Source organism: Bos mutus, chromosome 2, assembly GCF_027580195.1.
Source record: "Bos mutus isolate GX-2022 chromosome 2, NWIPB_WYAK_1.1, whole genome shotgun sequence".
Taxonomy (NCBI): Eukaryota; Metazoa; Chordata; class Mammalia; order Artiodactyla; family Bovidae; genus Bos; species Bos mutus.
Window position 1 is genome coordinate 96,588,766 of NC_091618.1, and position 17,013 is coordinate 96,605,778.

Sequence of the window (17,013 nt, forward strand, 5' to 3'; positions counted from 1 at the left end):
ACGCGATTCCTTTTTTGAAATATAAAATCAGCATATATATTTTTTAAATATCTGAGAAGAAAGTAAGTTTGATGAGGATAATGGACATGGTCTATCTTCTTTTTTATAGTTTCTGATACCATTTACTAAGACCTTTTCAGTCTTATAACTTTAAAAATTACATTGGTTTTGAAATGAGAGTAATGAAAAAGTAATTTATCTGTTTTGCCTTTCTCCAGCTCATTTTAAAGCTCTTTTCAACATATTTCAAAGTACCTCTCCAGTATTTCTTCTTTTTCCGCAGCGCTATTGATGTATAATTAACATATAACACTGTAAATTTAAGCTGTGGAATGTGGTGATTCAATGCACTTATCTTGCAATATGGTTATCACTGTAGTGTTAGCTAACACCTCCATCTCATCACATAATTGCCATTTCTTTTTGGTGGTCAGAATATTTAAGATTTTCTCTGTGATTTTTAAGTACACAGCACAGAGCAGTTAATCAGAATGCGGTACATCAATCCCCAGAACTCCTTCCTCCCTCTTCTAACAAGAAGTTTGTACCCTTTGACCAACATCTACCCACACCCGACTCCCTCCAGCCCCTAGTAACCACCATTCTGCTAGCTATTGCTGTGAATTCAACTTTTTAAGATAAAAGTTGCTGTAGGACATGAAGGAGAGGCCAGGACAAAGTAATGTGACATGACTTTTGTCCTGACCTCATAGGAATAACTGCTAAACTTACATATTCCTGGAAACCTCTGGAAACTTCTTATGAATAAACAATGCAATGAAACAGGTAGGAGCTTACCTTAGGTAAACTGAAAAATTAAAGTGTGTTGTACTTCAAAGGTGAAAACAGCAATGGATTCTTGCAATTCAAAATTCCTTCCCTGTGTCTCTTAAAGCAATCTCTCTAGGAGAACAACAAAAATTAAGACATTTTAACAAGCCAGAAATTATTGCTGAATCATATACAGTATTCTTGTAAAGGGGATGGCTTGATTTTATGTTAAGTGATATGCCAGACCTTCATTGGAACTGACTTTATTTAAAAAGAAGCCTGTGCCTATCAAATTGCTTCGAATGTTAAAAAAAAAAAAAAAAACCTTCATGGGAGCAAACTCCCACTGTGCTCTTCACTGAAAACTGAAGTCAATAAAAAATAAAACAGGTTTCTGTATTCCACTTCAAATTTTAGATGTCTCTAAAAAGTTAGGGAATAGAGGCCATACAATTCTTTCCTGTGGTGATTGGAAGACTAGAATGAAACAGTTATTTTCTCAGCCACACTGTCAAAATCCAGTAGATTTTATCAACAGTGATATTCTTAATGAATTTGAAGGGGAAGGAAAAGGATTGTGAATAATTTTGATACTGTCTTATCTTTCAATAGTTGCTCCTAATCTTTTGAAAGATTTTCTATTTTTGACCTACATTCATACAGACCCTGCTGTTTGACAAAGCCTGTTTTCAAGTCTGATTCACAAGAGCATTGCAGGGACTCCAAGACTTGGAGGTAATTCTCCTAGAAATATAAAAGTTCCCTTTGGATAATTAACCACTGCCACAGGAAACTCGAAGAACCTAGAAATCTGACTTTCCAGGACAACATCAGTCTATTGCAAGAGTTGAGGAAACAAAGCCCTTCTCCCAGCATGCTCTTCACTGAAAACTGAAGTCAGTAGCCTGTGGGGATGAATCAATGGATCAGTGGGACACCAGAAAGCTAAGACAAACACCGGGAAACAAGATGCAATTACCGGATGTCTAAACTAACCTCGGGCAACAAGATACTGATGTTTGAACGAACCTTGCAAACAATTTTTCTCACAAGTTTCAATTGTAAAATGGTGGACTTATGACCTCAATATTTAGTTGCTTAAGATTCCTGCTTTATGATTCTATTTCTGAGTAACTGTGCTCTAATTGCTTTCTCATCCCTCTTTTGTTCAAAGTCCACCTTAAGTATTACCTCTTTTCTCAATGATTGCCTTCTCTGAATTCTCATTTTTTATAGCATTTAAATAGGAATCAGATACTTTATTCTACTTTAATATTGTCATACTTATTTGGAGACACCAATAGATTATGTTATCACCAGACAAAAGACAAATGAATGTTTAGTAAATCACATACCTAGGATTCTGAATAATTTAGTAAAAGAATGAAACTTTGAGACTGATGTTTCTTATTTCATGACCTATATTACAAATGTTTTCTGGCTTTGCTCCATAGGTTTTCAAGGAGAGTCATATGTTGGTTAACAACCAGATTCAACCTTTCCACCAGAGAAATTCCTTTTTTATCATTTAAACATAAGGTTTTATGTGAGATTCTTCTTTTTTTTTAATGAGTCTTCTGCTCAGAAAAAAACCAAACAAACAAAAACCTCCAGAAGCAATCACCTATATCTTTTTTAGTAGTTATGATTGGTATTTATTTCTATATTCCTATTCAATAGATGGGTTGCTGCCAAGTCACTTCAGTCATGTCCAATTCTGTGCGACCCCATGGACTGCAGCCCACCAGGGTTCTCCGTCCATGGGATTCTCCAGGTAAGAACACTGGAGTGGGTTGCCATTTCCTTCTCCAACAATAGATGGGTAGTGCTATTTAAAAATTTTCAATTTTAAACATCTTACCAGTCAGGGTCCCAGTATGGAGACAGAAATTATACAAACTGCTTCACCAGAAAAAATTAAACAATTGTTTGTTGTTGTCATTTAGTCTCTAAGTCATGTTAGTCAGGCATAAAGAATTTTTGGCTAGATAGCTGCAAAAGCCAAAAGGAAAATTATCAAAGAAGTGAATGAAGTCACTCAGTCATGTCCGACTCTGGGACCCCATGGACTGTAGCCTACCACACTTCTCTGTCCATGGGATTTTCCAGGCAAGAGTACTGGAGTGGGTTGCCATTTCCTTCCCCAGAGGATCTTCCCAACCCAGGGATTGAACCTGGGTCTCCTGCATTGTAGGCAGATGCTTTACCATCTGAGCCACCAGGGAAGTCCCAAAAGAGGTAGTGACTAAAAAAAGCAGCTACAAACCCTATGTTTATGGGAACAAAGAGAGGGGCTGGAATTGCTAGAAGTTTGGAGGAGAGACCTCAAAGGGCTAGGACTACGATCTTAAAGGAAGAGGGGCCAGACTACTGGTGGGCCCCTGGGATATGAGTGGTTTTGTAAGTGAGGCTAAAACAACAAACTGGATTCAACCGGGTGATATGCTGTTGTTAAGGTGAAGAATATTATTATTTATTGTCTTCCTGCTATGTAAGAGGAAGATTTCGTTCTCTTTCATTCTCTACCTCTTCATCCCTTTGCCTACTTTCTGTCACTCCTTTCACCTCCCTTCACCCCATATGTAGCACATACACAGTATCAGATCAGATCAGATCAGTTGCTCAGTCATGTCCAACTCTTTTCGATCCCATGAATCCTAGCACGCCAGGCCTCCCTGTCCATCACCAACTCCCAGAGTTCACTCAGACTCATGTCCATCGAGTCAGTGATGCCATCCAGCCATCTCATCCTCTGTCATCCCCTTCTCCTCCTGCCCCCAATTCCTCCCAGCATCAGAGTCTTTTCCAATGAGTCAACTCGTCGCATGAGGTGGCCAAAGGATTGGAGTTTCAGCTTCAGCATCAGTCCTTCCAGTGAACACCCAGGACTGATCTCCTTTAGGATGGACTGGTTGGATCTCTTTGCAGTCCAAGGGACTCTCAAGAGTCTTCTCCAATACCACAGTTCAAAAGCATCAATTCTTCGGCACTCAGCCTTCTTCACAGTCCAACTCTCACATCCATACATGACCACAGGGAAAACCATAGCCTTGACTAGACAGACTTTTGTTGGCAAAGTAATGTCTCTGCTTTTGAATATGCTATCTAGGTTGGTCATAACTTTCCTTCCAAGGAGTAAGCGTCTTTTAATTTCATGGCTGCAGTCACCATCTGTAGTGATTTTGGAGCCCAGAAAAATAAAGTGTGACACTGTTTCCCCTGTTTCCCCATCTATCTCCCATGAAGTGGTGGGACTGGATGCCATGATCTTCGTTTTCTGAATGTTGAGCTTTAAGCCAATTTTTTCACTCTCCTCTTTCACTTTCATCAAGAGGCTTTTTAGTTCCTCTTCACTTTCTGCCATAAGGGTGGTGTCATCTGCATATCTGAGGTTATTGAGATTTCTCCCGGCAATCTTGATTTCAGCTTGTGTTTCTTCCAATCCAGCGTTTCTCACGATGTACTCTCCCATATAAGTTAAATAAACAGGACGACAATATATATACACATAAACATACACAGTATACTTGTATCATTATCTTTGTTTAATCCAGAATTTTAGTGTTTACATTACTCAATCTATGTAAATATATTCACAGCTGAGCTGCATAATGGACTATGAATTACGTATGAGTGCAGAATTTATATTCCTTGGAGTTAATAATTTCTTGGTGTTTTGTCTGTTTGTTTATTTGCTTTTCAGTGCACTGCTCGCTAATGCACTCTCAGTAGACAAGCTCATGCGGCAATACAAATTTTCCTTCAATGCACCCCCATGAATCCCCCCAGTCCATCTGATTTGGTTGTTCCCTCATCTGCAGCACCACTGTCCTCCTAGTATCTTATATCAGCACTGTCACCTCTCAGTGTGATTCTGCTTTTTGTATGTGGAGAGTGTGAAAGTTGCTCAGTTGTGTCTAACTCTTTACAACTCCATGGACTATACAGTCCATGGAATTCTCCAGGCCAGAATACTGGAACGGATAGCCCTTTCCTTCTTCAGGGAAACTTCCCAACCCAGGGATCGGACCCAGGTCTTCCAAATTGCAGGTGGATTCTTTACCATCTGAGTCACTAGAGAAGCCCTTTTTATGTGGACCAGGTTTTATTCCTTTTGGTTGGATGCTTTCCTTATTTTTAATGGACCACATTCTCAATATGTCCTTAGAAAAGGAACATAGAAGTAAAAGTTTTGAGAACCTAAATATCTGAAAAATGTAATTAATCCCTGGAATTAATTTTCAGCTTGGCTAGGTTTAGAATTTAACAGATCATTTTCTCTTTGAATTTTGAAAGCATTTCCCATAATCTTCAGATTTCCAGTAAGCCTATTGAATAGTACTATTTAGAGTCTTGATTTTTGCATGTGATCTGTTTATCTCCTCTGAGGGCTTCTGGCATTCTTGGTCTGGTACTACATTCTGAAATTCCATGATGATATGAGCTGAGGTGGTTTTCTTTCCACTCCCTCTTGCTAAGTCTTCAGTGGGACCTTTCAGTATGGAAATTAATGGCTTTTAATCCTGAATGTTTTTATTATATTATTTCTCTGGTAACTATAGTTCTTCTCTGTTTTATTTGTCCCTACCTCCTGGAACTCTCGCTATTCACATATCAAACCTCCTAAAACAATTATGTAATTTTCTCCTATTTTTTTAATCTGTCATTTTAGTCTAGCTGTTGGGAAATATCTTCCACTTCAGTTCAGTTCAGTCACTCAGTCGTGTCCAACTCTTTGCAACCCCATGAATCACAGCACTCCAGGCCTCCCTGTCCAATATTAATTCCCGGGTTCATTCAAACTCATGTCCATTCAGTCGGTGATGCCATCCAGCCATCTCATCCTCTGTCGTCCCCTTCTCCTCCTGCCCCCAATCCCCGCCAGCATCAGGGTCTTTTCCAATGAGTCAACTCTTCACATCAGGTGGCCAAAGTATTGGCGTTTCAGCTTCAGCATCAGTCCTTCCAATGAACACCCAGGACTGATCTCCTTTAGGATGGACTGGTTGGATCTCCTTGCAGTCCAAGGGACTCTCAAGAGTCTTCTCCAACACCACAGTTCAAAAGCATCAATTCTTCGGTGCTCAGCTTTCTTCACAGTTCAACTCACATCCATACATGACCACTGGAAAAACCATAGCCTTGACTAGACGGAACTTTATTGACAAAGTAATATCTCTGCTTTTCAATATGCTGTCTAGGTTGGTCATAACTTTCCTTCCAAGGAGTCAGCATCTTTTGATTTCATGGCTGCAATCACCATCTGCAGTGATTTTGGAACCCCCCAAAAAATAAAGTCAGCCACTGTTTCCACTGTTTCCCCATCTATTTCCCATGAAGTGATGGGACCAGATGCCATGGTCTTAGTTTTCTGAATGTTGAGCTTTAAGTCAACTTTTTCACTCTCCTCTTTCACTTTCATCAAGAGGCTTTTTAGTTTCTCTTCACTTTCTGCCATAAGGGTGGTGTCATCTGCATATCTGAGGTTATTGATATTTCTCCCAGCAATCTTGACTCCAACTTGTGCTTCCTCCAGCCCAGCGTTTCTCATGATGTACTCTGAAAGTGAAAGTGAAGTCGCTCAGTCGTGTCCGACTCTTTGCGACCCCATGGACTGTAGCCTATCAGGCTCCTCCAACCATGAGATTTTCCCAGCAAGAGTGCTGGAGTGGATTGTCATTTCCTTCTCCAGGGGACCTTCCCGACCCAGGAATCAAACCTGGGTCTCCCGCATTGCAGGCAGACGCTTTACCATCTGAGCCACCAGGGAAGCCTGATGGACTCTGCATATAAGTTAAATAAGCAGGGTGACAATATACAGCCTTGACGTATTCCTTTTCTTATTTGGAACCAGACTGCTGGTCCATGTCCAGTTCTAACTGTTGCTTCCTGATCTGCATATAGGTTTCTCAAGAGGCAGGTCTGGTAGTCTGGTATTCCCATCTCTTTCAGAATTTTCCACAGTTTATTATGGTCCACACAGTCAAAGGCTTTGGCATGGTCAATAAAGCAGAAATAGATGTTTTTCTGGAACTCTCTTGCTTTTTCGATGATCCAGCAAATGTTGGCAATTTGATCGCTGGTTCCTCTGCATTTTCTAAAACCAGCTTGAACATCTGGAAGTTCACGGTTCACCTACTGCTGAAGCCATTTTCTATTTTTCAAACATTTTATATTTATTTTTAATTTTCAAGGGTTTTTTGGTATTGTTTTATGAATGTTACTTTTACTTCTATGCAACATCTTTCATGGATTTTTAAGATGTTTCCATAGCTCATCAGTCAGTTCAGTTCAGTTGTTCAGTTGTGTCCAACTCTTGGCAACCCCATGGACTGCAGCATGCCAGGCTTTCCTTGTCCATCACCAACCGCTAGAGCTTGCTCAGACTCATGTCCATCTAGTCAATGATGCCATCCAACCGTCTCATCCTGTGTCATCCCCTGCTCCTCCCACCTTCAATCTTTCCCAGCATCAGGGTCTTTTCAAATGAGTCACTTCTTCGCATCAGGTGGCCAAAGTACGAGAACTTCCACTTCAGTATCAGTCCTTCCAATGAATATTCAGGACTGATTTCCTTTAGGATGGACTGTTTAGATCTTGCAGTCCAAGGGACTCTCAAGAGTCTTCTCTGACACCACAGTTCAAAAGTATCAATTCTTCGGCGCTCAGCCTTTTTTTTGGTCTAACTCTCACATCCACACATGACTATTGGAAAAACCACAGCTTAAACTAGATGAATGTTTGTCAGCAAAGTAATGGCTCTGCTTTTTAATATGCTGTCTAGGTTGGTCATAGCTTTTCTTTCAAGGAGCAAGTGTCTTTTAATTTCATGGCTGCAGTCACCATGTGCAGTGATTTTGGAGCCCCAGAAGTCTGTCACTGGTTTCATTTTTTCCCCATCTATTTGTGTGAAGTGATGGAATCAGTTGCCATGATCTTAGTTTTCTGAATGTTAAATTTTAAGCCAGCTTTTTCACTCTCCTCTTTCACTTTCATCAAGAGTCTCTTTAGTTCTTCTTTGCTTTCTGCCATAAGGGTGGTATCATCTGCATATCTGAGGTTATTGATATTTCTCCCAGCAGTCTTGATTCCAGCTTGTGCTTCATCCAGCCCTGCATTCGCATGATGTATTCTGCATAGTAGTTGAATAAGCAGGGTGACAATATACAGCCTTGACATAATCCTTTCCCAATTTGGAACCAGTTTGTTGTTCCATGTGTGGTTCTAACTGTTGCTTCTTGACCTGTATAAAGATTCCTCAGGAGGAAGGTAAGGTGGTCTGGTATCCCCATCTCTTGAAGATTTTTCCATAGTTTGTTGTGATCCACAGAGTCAAAGGCTTTGGCGCAGTCAATAAAGCAGAAGTACATTTTTCTGGAACCCTCTTGCTTTCTCTATGATCCAACAGATGTTGATAATTTGATCTGTAGCTCATAATCTTATGAATTTTCATATTTAAAATTTCTCTATCTACATATCTATATATCTTTTCAGTTTCTTGCTTCCTATTAGTTGCTTTTGTGGTTTTTTTTGGTGTGGTTTCTTCTTTTGTTTGTTTTAAAAGTTGTCATTAAGGGTCTGGGCACCTTTGGATATTAGCTACTATTAAAAAACAAAGCATGTAATAGCTGATTGCTGCTGCTAAGTTGCTTCAGTCATGTTGGACTCTGCGACTCTATGGACTGTAGCCCACCAAACTCCTCTGTCCATTGGATTCTCCAGGCAAGAATACCAAAGTGGGTTGCCAGTGCCCTCCTCCAGGATCTTCCTGACCCAGGGATCAAACCTGCACCTCATGTCTCCCACATTGGTTGGGTGGGTTCTATACCGTTAGTGCCACCTGAGAAAAATAGCTGATTAGAAGCTTTGCAATCCCCTGATAGGCTTCCTGGACATCTTCATTCAGTCTTGTGAGTATTTAGACTTTTTGTTTTTATTTTGATATAACATCCTAAACATTTGTTTAAATTTACCCATAATTTTAGTCAAATTGTGTGCTTGTTTTCTTATTTTTCCCACCCTGTCCCTGAGATCACATTGCTTTTTCCTAAGTAAGTAATTGCATTGATTCTTTCAGTAATTTTCTGAATGAATATAATCATGTTTTATTCCTTCTTTATTTTAACAATGGTTCAGTCAACTGAATTTCAGGTTGACAATTTTTCTTAATTCTTTAAAGATATTACTGTATTATCTACTGGTGTTTTTGCTGAGATTTCCATTCGTTGTAAATAATACACATTTTCTAATGTTTTAAAGATTTCTTTCCTTGATCTTTGATAATGCAGCATCACCCAAATGTTACTCAGTTCAGTTCAGTTCAGTTGCTCAGTCGTGTCCGACTCTTTGCGACCCCATGAATCGCAGCATGCCAGGCCTCCCTGTCCATCACCATCTCCCGGAGTTCACCCAAACTCACGTCCATCGAGTCAGTGATGCCATCCAGCCATCTCATCCTCTGTTGTCCCCTTCTCCTCCTGCCCCCAATCCCTCCCAGCATCAGAGTCTTTTCCAATTAGTCAACTCTTCACATGAGGTGGCCAAAATATTGGAGTTTCAGCTTTAGCATCAGTCCTTAGGTATATATATATATTTATTCATCCTTTAGGACTTGTTAAATTTAAGACCAGTTTCTTTATTCTGGAAAGCTTTTACCTGTTATTTCTTTGAATATTTCTTTCTTAAAATTTACAGCATTTTATTCTAGAACTAATATTGGGCTTATATTGGAGCTTCTCAGTGTGCTTTTAAAATTGCTTTTTCATATTTTTATCTCCTTATCTTTCTGTGCTATGATCCAGATAAATTTCTGAGTATAATATTTCAATGCTCTTAATAATGTTTATTGTGATAAATTACAATTTAATAACATCTATATCAATTCCAAGTTCTCTAACCTATTCTTTTTCATTTTCACCTGGTTTTGATTCATGTGCACCTGTTTTTATTTTATAGTTTTTGATTTATTAAGATGAAAGTTATAACTTATATCAGTAAGAACACTCAGCTTATTTATTTCAGATTAGTTTCCAGACTATTACTTAAAGTTATCTTCACCTGGGGTCAACTTATGATAGTAGGCTACTTTAAAGGACATATTTGGGGTTTATTTTTTCCCTTTCTCTCTCCCTTCACATTTCTCTTACTTGTGGTTTTTGAAGCTTTTTTCATCTGGCCTCTATGCCCCTAATACAGAACCAACACATAAGGCTCCTATTCTATTGTGAAGTGGAAGATAGTATGTAACATTAGTCTGCTCAACTACTTTGTTCAATTTCTGGTCAAGGGATTCTCTTTGTTCTCCCATCACTCTAGGCTCAGCTTGTTATAGCACAATCCCAGTGGGATTTAGCAGAGGCTACTGATTTCAAAAATCAAGTCTGACTCTTCTTCTTCATCACGTGAGGAACACTTCTAGTTTCCTTTGAACCTGAAGTGCCCAATTCTGATTGGTTTTGCTTACTTATATGCCTGAAGACCTAAAGTGCTACAGCTTTATATATTTTTTCTTTTTTCTTCTTTAAAATTGTGTACCCCAGGGCTACTATTTATAATCTAATTCCTTAGTTTATTGTTTAATATGATGAAAAGAGTAGAAATGGACCTTAAAATATGATTTCACTGAACCTTGTGAAGAAACATTCCTATCTACCTTTTAGTGCAAACTTTCTGTGAATCCCATTGATCTTCTCAGTGGTAAGTCACCTCACTTCCCTCACTTCACTTCACTTCACTTCATCTCTAAACACTGGAAAAATATCGGTACAAACAGATGCCAGTTTTAAACTCATGACTTTATTTTCAGAAGAGAATTTGTTTCCTCTACTGAACACAAGTCTCTTAAGTGGCAGAGCTAAACACATTTCTAGAACTAGAAAAACTTCAGGATATAGACTGTCTTAATCAATATTAATAAGATTCAGTATGGCTATAGTAAGACCACTTGTATAGGTTTTAGTCTTTTGTAAAATCTCTGTAAAACCAGTGTTATAAAAATAGCAACTAGCTTTTTTTGAGTATTAATATGTCTTTTATATATAATTTATTCAGTGCTTAGTAGTAGTAGTAGTAAAAGTCACTCAGTCTTACAACATAGTTTTTACAGACCCTTTTAAATGCTAGAAGGAAATATGTCCTTAGTTCTCTTTTCCCAGAGGAAATTCAGGAAGTTAGTGACTCTGCTGGAGTTAGAACCCAAAATTGTATGATTCCTTAGCCTATGATCTTAATTATATTACTATGACTACATTGGTCCTACATGTCATTTGAACCCTTTTAGTCTTGACAGAAAACATTATTGAAACTTTAAAAATATTGATTCATGTAATTGGGAAGTCTTGGGGTAAAACTGGCTTTGTTTAATTGCTAAATCATGTCCGACTCTTTGCAACCCCATGGACTGTAGCCTGCCAGTCTCCTCTGACCTTGGGATTTCCCAGGCAAGAATACTGGAGTGGGTTGCCATTTCCTTCTCCAGGGGATCTTCTCCACCCAAGGATCAAATTCACATCTCCTACATTGGCAGGCAGATTCTTTACTGCTGAGTCACCAGGGAAGCCCCAAACTGATTTCAGAACCGCTGTATATAGGTTCAAACAACACCATTAAGATATGGTTTCTCCCTACTCCTGAGAGCCTCTCCTCCACAGGTTAGCCTTATTCTCTGGATCTGTATAGTAGCAGGATGGCTACAACAGCCAAAGCTTCACATCCTCTCAGGTTCAGGATCTAAGAAATAGATATTTACTTCCCGGGAGCTCTCTACTTTTCCTTAAAAATTACCCTGATGGTAGTAAGTTGGATCCTGAGCCCACCTGTTTACAAATCACTGAAGTCAGGGTAATTGACTGGGCTGATTGGTCTAAAGCTAGGTAAAATGTTTGTTCCATCTCTGTAGATAGGAAATGAAACCCTACACAAAGAAAATTGTGTGTGATAGCATTAGATAGGGGATAGCATTACTGCTCCCAAATCATCAGTATATACCAGAAATCAGGAAGTGGTTGTTAGAGGACCACAATATTTGCATGTCCACCTGAACTGTAATTATTAGTTGAGAAAATTTTACTATTGAAACATATCATCTGTTAGCATCAAATGTCTCCTAAATCTGCAAGAGGAAATAAGATTTGCAAAATGTACTTTTGAGCTGGGAGGAATGATCAGTATTGAAAATATTCTTGGGATGATGTTGCTCTGGAAGCACAGTGTGAGGCAGTATTTCTAGTCTAGTATTGTTAGTATTGATGCTTGCCTTTTATTCTCACGAAAGAAAAGAGGTGGATGCGCAGCAGCAGAGAAGGAGGTGTGAGGGATGCTTAGCTTGATTGAGAAAGGTTAATTACATGTGAAATGAGGCTGGGATTCGGAAGATGTTTGCTCTAGATTTTGTGTAGTGTTATATTAACACTGGGATTCTCTTTATTCTATTAACAAAATAAACTCATTTTGTTTGGTTTTATTTTACAGTTGCTTTAATCCCACTGAACATTTATACTATTATTTAATTTTACTAAACATTTGTGGATAGTAAAATACCTATAGAATTAAGCAATTGCAGGGTATTAAAGACATCCAGTTCTTACAGAGATTTGATCTGCTAATTAGCCACACCAATTTTATGGATCATTGCATCCCACTTAAAATGTATTATTATACATTATAATCTTTCCATAATGAGCTTTTATTGAGTGCATGGGCCAACTTCAGAATGACGTACAAGAGAAACTCCCCTTCCCCCACCTAGAAAATATGTTCATAGACCTGGTAAATCACAATTAACATTCTGTTGAAAATGGTCTTCTTGGCTTACTTGGGACCACAATAGAACATGCAAATACCTGAGGAGTGGAGAATGAGAGTGCTGTCCAAGCAGGTTCAACGTAAGAGAAGGCTGGAGAGGAGGAAAGCCAACATCTAATAAACCGAAGGTCAATATAAATTTATGAAGAAAACATGTGAGGGTCAAATTTTCTTTTATGATCACAGTGACGTTATATAGTCTTTGTATTTCAGCCTTTCTGTTATTAAATGAAATAAATTGACATTTTCTAGATCTCGACAGGGATATTGATTTTCAGAATTAATTATTGACTTTTGAAATATATTTTTGAAACTTCAGATTTAACTACTTCTTCTTGAAAAGAATGATCAGACTGAAATGCAACTAAGTTAAACAGTGATAATCAAGAAATCACCCACAGCCTTTCTTTTGTATCCTTGCAAAGTGCTCACTGTAGAGAACCACCCATTCTTTGTATGGCTCTGATAAGACTCATGAATGAGTCCCTTATTTACCTATGACAGAGCCAATATAGACCCTCCAATTGTTCATCTCATAAGTGGTTAGATGGATTGTTTATTCTTACTGACCAGTTCAGTTCAGTTGCTCAGTCATGTCCGACTCTTTGTGACCCCATGAGGCACGCCAGGCCTCCCTGTCCATCACCAACTCCCGGAGTCCACCCAAACCCATGTTCATTGAGTCGGTGATGCAATCCAACCATCTCATCCTCTGTCGTCCCCTTTTCCTCCTGCCTCCAAACCCTCCCAGCATCAGGGTCTTTTCCAATGAGTCAGCTCTTCGCATCAGGTGGCCAAAGTATTGGAGTTTCAGCTTCAGCATCAGTCCTTCCAATGAATATTCAGGACTGATCTTCTTTAGGATGGACTGGTTGGATCTCCTTGCAGTCCAAGGGATTCTCAAGAGTCTTCTCCAACACCACAGTTCAAAAGCATCAATTCTTTGGTGCTCAGCTTTCTTTATAGTCCACTCTCACATCCATACATGACCACTGGAAAAACCATAGCCTTGACTAGACGGCCCTTTGTTGATAAAGTAATGTCTCTGCTTTTCAATATGCTGTCTAGGTTGGTCATAACTTTCCTTCCAAGGAGTAAGAGTCTTTTAATTTCAGGGCTGCAGTCACCATCTGCAGTGATTTTGGAGCCCAGAAAAATAAAGTCAGCCACTGTTTCCACTGTTTCCCCATCTATTTGCCATGAAGTAATGGGACTAGATGCCATGATCTTAGTTTTCTGAATGTTGAGCTTTAAGCCAACTTTTCCACTCTCCTCTTTCACTTTCATCAAGAATCTCTTTAATTCTTCTTCACTTTCTGCCCTAGGGGTGGTGTCATCTGCATATCTGAGGTTATTGATATTTCTCCCGGCAATCTTGACTCCAGCTTGTGCTTCCTCCAGCCCAGTGTTTCTCATGATGTACTCTGCATAGAAGTTAATCAGGGTGACAATATACAGCTTTGACGTACTCACCAGTTTGGACAAAATGCTCACTAACTTGACCAAATTTTAGTCAGGTTTTCTCTTTTCCACAGGACCCTGAACTTCGCCCCACACTTGAGCACAGGAACACTGGAAAGCTCCCTCCTTAATGGCCCGTCAAGAGAATCAGCTTACTTCTAGGAAAGACTTTCCCTGTGCTCCCTCAGTGGTGTCTGATTCTTTGAGACCCCATGGACTGTAGTTCAACAGGCTCCTCTGTCCATGGGATTCTCCAGGCAACAATACTGGGTTGCTGTTTCCTACTCCAGGGGATCTTCCCAACCCAGGAATCAAAACCGCATCTCTTATGTCTCCTTATTGGGCTTCCCTGGTAGCTCAGTCGATAACAAACCTGCCTGCAATGCAGGACACCTGGGTTCGATTCCTGGGTCAGGAAGATCCCCTGGAGAAGGAAATGGCAGACCACTCCAGTATTCTTGCCTGGAGAATCCCATGGACAGAGGAGCCTGGCAGGCTGCAGTCCATGGGGTCGCAAGAGTCCGACATGAGTTAGCGGCTAAACCACCATCACCAGCGCCATGAGCCAATCAGCTATCTAGGCTCCTGGCCGGTCCCACACCCTAAAACCAGGTGTAGTCCTTCCTGGCCTTTCCTGGCCTAGTTTACTTCTTATTACAAAAGCAAAGTTATCTACTGCCTGACCTTTGAGACTCTCACAGAGTTAATGATGGGAGTGTTTTCTCTATTGCAATTCATGGTCCTGGGGCAGAAGATAGATGGGTCCCTGGGGAAAACAGTGGGAGTTTGTTTCTCATGGACCTACTGTGGTATTGGAGAAGACTCTTGAGTCCCTTGGACTGCAAGGAGATCCAACCAGTCCATTCTGAAGGAGATCAGCCCTGGGATTTCTTTGGAAGGAATGCTGCTAAAGCTGAAACTCCAGTACTTTGGCCACCTTATGTGAAGAGTTGACTTACTAGAAAAGACTCTGATGCTGGGAGGGATTGGGGGCCGGAGGAGAAGGGGACGACAGAGGATGAGATGGCTGGATGGCATCACTGACTCGATGGACGTGAGTCTGAGTGAACTCTGGGAGTTGGTGATGGACAGGGAGGTCTGGCGTGCTGCGATTCATGGGGTCACAAAGAGTCGGACACGACTGAGCGACTGAACTGAACTGAACTGAACCGATACTTTCAGAGGAAAACAGCAGAACAGTCAAGGGAGGAGGCTGAGCCCTGCCCAGATAGACGGTAAGAGACCATACATTTCTCATTCTCAAAGTCAGGAGACTTCTCTGACTACGCATGCACAGAAAATCTCTTTAGAGGTCGGAAGGGAAGTGATGCTAAATGATGGTAATTACCCATAGGCCTCTTCAGTTGAATCCATCTTGCCTAAGAAATGCATATACACACGTGGGAGAATCCTGAGAGATACCAAATATGGACTCTGAACCGGACAAATCAAAATGGTTGGCCAAAGGAAATCCGGAAGAAATGCCCCATATAAGTGATTTAAACTGCCACAGGTTGTGTCATCTGAGTCCACCTGTGTGTGTATCCACATATGCTATACTCCTTTTTCCTCCTGATAAACACTTCACTTGTTTCATTACTTTCTGTTTTTGTGGAAATTCTTTTCTACAAAGCCAGAGAGCCAGGGCCTTGTCTAACGGCCAGGATGTGGTGCTCTTACTGCTTTGACCCCACCTCAACCTGCTTCAAGCGACTGTGAGCTGCATCCATGCTAGATCAGTCCCACTTCCCTTTTCACAATCATCCCTTTCCCCTGTTGCAATGTATGTTATGGTGTGTGCTCAGTCGTGTCCAACGCTCTGCAACCCCCTGGACTGCAGCCTGCCAGGCTCCTCTGTCCATGGGATTCTCCCGGCAAGAATCCAAGTGAACTTCCCTACCCAGGGATCAACCCTCCATCTCCTGCATTGACAGACAGATTCCTTACCACTGTGCCACTTGGGAAGACCCCCATTGTGAGTTCTTTTGAATAATTTCTTTCCTTACAGACATCCAGAGTATTTTATTTGACCCTACATTTATTTTAACCAACTTAGAATATTTGTCAGGAATCATTGTTCAATAGAAGTTTTTAGAGATGCTAATAGTATAAATAAAGTTATTAATAGAAAGACATATTTGCTGCACTTTAAATAGCAAACAATGCCTCATAATATGTAGCAAGCACCTCAGCTTCTCAACCTATTACATTTCTATATTCTTATCTTTGTTAATGAGCCCTCATTCCCTGTGCCACTGTGTTTTATAAACCACTCATTACATGCAAATAAACAATTTCAATTTTTTTTTTAAATTATTGATTTATATATTTTTTGGCTGTGCTGGGTCTCCAGGGCTGCTCAGGCTTTTTCTCTAGTTGTGGAGAGTGGGGTCTACTCTATAGTTGCTGTGAGCAGGCTTCCCATTGTGCTGCTTTCTCTTGTTGCACAGGGCTCTAGGGTGCTGGGGCTTCAGTAGCTGTGGCATGTAGGCTCACATGTAGGCATGTAGGCTCTAGGGTGCTGGAGCTTCAGTAGCTGTGGCAGGTAGGCTCACATGTAGGCATGTAGGCTCACATGTAGGCATGTAGGCTCTAGGGTGCTGGAGCTTCAGTAGCTGTGGCAGGTAGGCTCACATGTAGGCATGTAGGCTCACATGTAGGCAGGTAGGCTCACATGTAGGCATGTAGGCTCTAGGGTGCTGGAGCTTCAGTAGCTGTGGCAGGTAGGCTCACATGTAGGCATGTAGGCTCACATGTAGGCATGTAGGCTCACAGGTAGGCAGGTAGGCTCACATGTAGCCATGTAGGCTCAGTAGTTGCACTCCTGGGCTCTAAAGCACAGGTTCAATCGTTGTGCACACAGGCTTAGTTGCTCCTTGGCATGTGGAAACTTCCCAGACCAGGGATCAAACTCTGTTTCCTACATTGGCAGGCACCCTTGTCACCACTGAGGGAATCCTCACCAAGGAATTCCCTCTG

At 40.6% G+C, this 17,013-nt stretch overlaps 1 non-coding gene across 1 annotated transcript; it reads right to left on the reverse strand.

Annotated features, from left to right (window-relative positions):
- Positions 1 to 2,924: 2,924 nt before the first annotated feature.
- On the reverse strand, positions 2,925 to 2,996 carry TRNAC-ACA (transfer RNA cysteine (anticodon ACA)). The gene has a single exon. It is a non-coding gene; the product is annotated as a tRNA-Cys (tRNA).
- Between the last annotated feature and the right edge of the window lie 14,017 nt (positions 2,997 to 17,013).